The 6000-nt window shown below is 38.0% G+C and overlaps 1 long non-coding RNA gene across 1 annotated transcript in view; it reads right to left on the reverse strand.

The window, feature by feature from the left end:
- The window catches only part of LOC131424369 (uncharacterized), a 94585-nt gene extending 89831 nt beyond the window's left edge, over positions 1 to 4754 (reverse strand). Inside the window, exon 1 of the long non-coding RNA XR_009227246.1 lies at positions 4585 to 4754. This is a non-coding gene — a long non-coding RNA (uncharacterized LOC131424369). The remainder of the gene's footprint in view (positions 1 to 4584) is intronic.
- Between the last annotated feature and the right edge of the window lie 1246 nt (positions 4755 to 6000).

Raw genomic sequence — 6000 nt, forward strand, 5'->3', positions numbered from 1 at the left:
CCATTTTGTGTTACAGTGCTGGGGATCAAATCCAGGACCCTATGCATCCTAGGCAAGTCTTTTACCACTAAGGACATCTTCAACCCCTTATTTTGGGTTTTTGATACAACTTTTCAACTTTGAAGCTTTGAAGTTCTGTTTTAAATTTTAAAAAATTCTACCAAAGACAGCTTAGACTTTACCTTCTCTTCTAGGAAGAAATGTTCTTAAATTTTCCCAGAAAAATGAGGAAGTCCTAACGAATTCTGGTCTGGACCAACCAAACCAGAAAAATGCACCAGCCTGAGAAAACCAAGGTTATTCTAAAGATCTTCACTGACTCTAGCTAGCATGGGAAAACTAAAACCAACTTCTGGCAGTTGAGGTGAATATAGTGAGGGATCTGCAGCTTTTTCTGTCGGTCATCCACAAAGCACCAAGCAAAGACACTATGAGTGTTCAATTCAAGAAACATTTATTAAGCAAAAACTATGTGCCAGATACCAACAAAGTCTTCCTCCAGTAGGTCAGTAGATGGGAGAGATTAATCAAAAGTATAGAGACCCAGAAAATAACACAACTTAATGAAACAATTAACTAAGGGGGTGAGTAGGGACAAATAAACCAGGTATGAAGAAGTGGAGAAGGAACATGAGAAGAAAGTATAGAACGGAAGTAGGAAGCAGGGCTTGGAGATAACACCTGAGGTCCCCAGAGGTGAGGCTGGGGCTTTCCACAGGCCCCAGAAATCCTGCATAGTAATGAGGAGGAAATAGAAGCAGACACCCATCTTGGATCTGACCCTTTCAACCTTCTTTTCATCCTTCTGCATCTTTTTTACTTTTTCCTCATAAATCCTACTTTCTAATCATTGAATTATCATTTTATTACCTTCACTCTCTTTTAAACCAACTAGATTAGTTCCTGGTTTTGCATAGACTGTTTGAATTACAGTCTCCTGAATTGAATATTAAGTCAAAAGACTGACCACTGGGAGCATTTTCCATCCTTCTCCAGGCCGGGCTCCATAGATAGGCCCCACTGTATAACCTCAAGGCATCCCTTCAGAGTCAGGAGGCCACTGGCACACCAACCAAGCAATGGCAACTTCTGGATCTTTTTTTGTCTCAGTTTAGCGCAAACCAACATGCAGTAGCTTGGATTTCTATGCAGTACTTTGGCCAGATATGAAAATTAAAAAGTAAATTTTGTCCTCATTTTTGTGATTCTCTGGAATTGGCTGCCACCAAACAAGGTTGAGCAATTTCTCTGAAGGGAACACCCATTATTCTGGGAAAATTTAGGCACATTCCTTTCTAGAAGAGAAGGGAAAGACTAAGTGGCATCTGGCAGAATTTTCAGATCTAATGGTCTAAGAAAATGACACTTCGCAATGATGAGATATTATGGCAGTCAAAATTCTGATTTGATATTGCCACTGTCCCCAAAAGATTCACCACACTCTTGCACAGCCATCAGTTAGCCCTGAGATACTAGTTTGTTAATAGCCTCACTTGAAAAGTCAGGTAAATCACCTTGTCCAAGTTCTTCCAGAGACCATTGCAGGCCTAGAACTGGTACTTCTGTTAGAGGATAAACAGATTGAGATTAGAATCTTTGTTTTATCCTTTCTGAGTCACAGAGAACTGGGCAAGCTCAGTGGCCCTGCTATTTATCTATAAAACAAGAGGAGAGTGGCTGAAGAAAAAACCCCCTTCTTCACAACCTTGACTCATCCTATTTATTGGATCAAAACAAATTCTGTTTTTATCTTCACCTTTAATGGGGGAGGGATCTTTCAGTATAATAACTGAAATTCTTTCTGACCTCCCAGTCTAAATATTCAATAATTCTCTATCATGTTTCCCTGGTTTACTTTTGTCATAGAATGTATGTTACCTAAAATTATCTTTTTAAAAATATTTAATTGCAGATGGACACAATATCTTTTACTTATTGATTTATTTTTATGTGGTGCTGAGGGCTGAATGCAGTGCCCCACACATGCGAGATAAGTGCTCAACCACTGAGCTATAATCCCATCCCCTGAGATTATCTTTAAAAAAAAATCATTAGTTCGCTTGTCAACCATCTGCACCCCCTCCATACATACATACCCACTGGACTATAAGTTCCATGAGCAGTTAACCTTGTCTGCTTTTTCACCACTGCATATACAGTACCTTAACACATCAGAGTCAATTAAATGAACAGGAAAGTGAATAAATCCAAGATGTACTGTAAGAAGTGTCAAAATAGACTTTGTTGGTCTTATGAGAAACTTCCCAGGAATGAGCAGATACAACACAATGAGAACTCATCAGTGCAGATGAGAGGAGTTTCCTAACATAAAGCAGGTCTGAGGAAGAGGGCAGGGACTGAGGAAGAGGGCAAAAGTGAGGTAGAAATGAGGATAGAAGGAAATCGAGGGAACGAGAATTTTTGTGGGTCTGCTGAGAATAAACTTGGCAATAGCTACAAGGCCACCAAGGGGTACAGTAGACAAACATCTGCATTTTTCTGTTGTACTTCAAAGATATTCTTAATAGACACGTAAGCCTGGAGCCATCCTTATTGGGCTTCCTAAGCCATTTGGAATGTAAGATGTTACAACTGTGATGCTTATCACTGTTTATCACAGTGATATTGTGGGGATTATAAGTGATTAAAGAGTATAATACCAGTAGCACCCTGATACATAATTATACTCCCTGGTGTGTAATACCCATGGCTCCTTGACTTCCCTCCCGGCATCTTCAGTATCTCCTATACTTATCATTCCTGACAAAATTTAGCTGAGTTCATCGCTCCTATCTGAAATAATCTCTGTTTCTGCATCTTTTTTTTTTTTATTTACCATCCTGCTTCTCTGCTCCCCTTCAAAACAAAGATCCCAAAAACAAGCCCCCTCCCTTGCTGAGAGGCCTACCAACCATAGCCAGTTACAGAGATTGTTCATGCCAAGGCTACCAATGACCTCCTGTTGTCAAAAACAAGGAGCACAATCAGCTCCTTCCCTCTTACCCCTCTGTAGCATCCAACTTTCTTGAGCACTCATTTCTCAAAAATCTCTTTCCCCTGACTTTTCTGACACCACATTCATCAAGTTCCCCTCCTACTGGTCTGGCCACTACTTATTCTGCAATGCTAGCTCTCCGTCCTCTACTTGATTTTTCAATGTTGCAATTCTTCAAGAGTTAACCTCTGACCTCTTTATTCCTTTAAAAAATATTCTCATCCATCCCTATGTTTCAAATCCATTTATATGAAAACTCCCAAATTAATATTCTCCAAATATTAATATACAAATAAAGTTCTGAATCTGTCTACCTAAATGTCAACTTGACATGTCCACTTGTATATCCCACAGATATCACAAGCTTTATAATGTCCAAAACCAAACTATTGCTCTCTCCTAACCCCGGCCCAAACCATGCTCCTCTTCCATTCATTTCCATCTTCATAAGTGTTATCTCCATTTTCCTAGAAAATAAGAAGTCTCTTCCTCATCTCTTGTGACCAACCCATTACTAAACCCTGCTAATCTTTTCTTCAGATTATATTTTGAATCAATCTCTTATCTCCAGGTCTACTTCCTTCATTATGGTTTTACGCCTCCTTCGTCTCTCATCTGAAATAGCTCATTTCCTCCCACTTTTGCCCAACTCTATTTTGTTCTTATAATTCCTATCATCCTGGAATGAAAATTTTAAACTTAAATTTGAACATAGCAATACCCAGCAAATAAAATGAAATTTGTCTTTTCCATGGCCTACTCAGCATAATCTAGCCTCTGCTTACTGTGAAGCTCAGATCCTTATTCTTTGCCTTGTACCAGGCATGGTCTTCTTCCACCTACCATATTTGCCAAGATTTTTTTTTATGGAATGTTTACCTCTTCCTCTTTATCTGCCAATTCCTAGTAATTCTGCAGGTCCCCATTCAAATATTTTTCTGATTCACTAATCTAAACCAGATCCTCTTCCATTTTTTACCTGTACTTGTTTCTTTTCATTCACACCGTTTAACACAAATTATAATTATATAGCTGCACATACAATATTTGATATCTGTCTCCCCAACTAGATAGTAAAGAGTGTGAATGCTTTCCTCACTGTTATATAGCCAGCACCTAGTGCAGTACTTGGCACATAATATGCACATAAGAAATGCTTGCTTAATGAATAACTATCATTACTTAGTAGTCAAAATATCAAGGTTTATAATAGTACAGACATATAATTCCTTTTCTGAAACCCTTAGATCTAGAGGTATTTGGAAATTCCAAAGAATTCTTAATTTAGCAATATGGTAAAAATTCCACATATGGAACATTCCTGGCAAGGTCTAGGGTGCACTTGTAACCAAACACTTAAATTAAAATGACAAATAGCCTCACATAAGGCCAGGTCCATTATTGCTACCAATGAAGCTATGAAAACAAAGTCCACAAGCTTTCAGGAGTTGGGATCAAAGGGCAGCCCCTTCACCCACCACATGTGGGTTGACTTTCACAGGACATACCTACAGAATAGCCTTTTTCACCATGTGAAAAAGCACTTGAGATTCACTCAGACTGGCCCAAAGGAAATTCAGACTACTCACAGGAAATGGCTGACTCCTGATGGACTCCAGTCACATGACCTTTCCACCATGGAATTCATCCTCACTGCAATAATCACCTCCTGGGAGCACTTGAAACTCTCTATTTCACAACAGATTTGGGAAGAAAAAAAAAATTAAGGAATTTGTTTCAATCCATGGTCACTGCTGCCAAGATGTATTTAAATCCTAAGAGTCCAGCCCCACCCATCCCCACCCCCACTGTACTTACTCATGACTCATAGGACTTCTCTGTTAATAACCTTCCTGAAACTTGCAAGTGCGTTTGTGCTTGCAGTATAAATGCTTTCACTTTAAAGTCAACGGAATGTTACAAGGTATTGACAGGGTTTTTTTTTATTTTTTATTTTTGTAGTAATTAGTTTATCTTAAATCATTTTATCTATAAAAATTATCCCCTCTTAAATTAGAAAAAGGGATAACCATGAAGATGGATTGAAATCATCTTAAACTTTTTGCCCTTTTATCTTTTTCAATTGTGGTAAAATACATGTACCACATAACTTGCTGTTTTAACCAGTCTTAAGGATATAGTTATATGGCTTTAAATTCATCTGTATTGTTGTACAACCATCACCTTCCTCCATCGCCAGAACTTTTCCATCTTCCCAAGTGGAAACTCTGCCCATTAAATAATAACTAACTCCCCCTTTTCTATTTCCTCAGTACCCAGCAACTCCATTCTACTTTCTGTCTCTGTGAATTAACTCTTCTTGGTACTTCATATAAAAGCAATCCAACAACAGATGTCCTTTTGTGACTGGCTTTTTTTAACTTAACATAATGTCTTCCAGTTTCATCCATGTTGTAGCATATGTCAGAATTTCCTCCCTTTTAAGGCTAAATAATATTCTATTGTATAGAAATACCACTTTTTCTTTATCCATTCATCTGTCTATGGATACTTGAGCTGGTCCCACCTTTTGGCTATTGTGAATTATGCTCTTAAACTCTTTTTAAAAACGTATCTTATAATACATTGGTCAGAAAAATTTCCTAACAAAATAAAACTGACATCCTTAGCTTTCAAAAGAAAATCCATTCAGTCAGGGAAGAAAGACTACATTGTTCAGTAATACCACCCTACCTTCTCACAAGTCAAATGTTATTAGCTGAAAAGTTTGCTGTCCTTTTAACCATTTTTTTCCAAATGCCATGAAATTTTAGAATACATGTAATTTAGAAATTGTAGTTAAACATCCTCCTATACTAAATTTATGCTATTTAAAGATAAGCTTTTGCAGCCAGGCACAGAGGCTCATTAATATAATCCCAGCTACTCAAAAGGCTCAGGCAGGAGGATTGCAAGTTCAAAGCCAGCCTCAGTAACCTAGTGAGGTCCTGAATAATTTAGTGAGACCCTGTCTCTAAATAAAATATAATTTAAAACAAGGGCTG

The sequence above is a fragment of the Marmota monax genome, unplaced genomic scaffold (genome assembly GCF_021218885.2).
Source record: "Marmota monax isolate L192 unplaced genomic scaffold, Marmota_monax_Labrador192_F-V1.1 WCK01_AAM20220418_F8-fsc00137, whole genome shotgun sequence".
Classification (NCBI taxonomy): Eukaryota; Metazoa; Chordata; class Mammalia; order Rodentia; family Sciuridae; genus Marmota; species Marmota monax.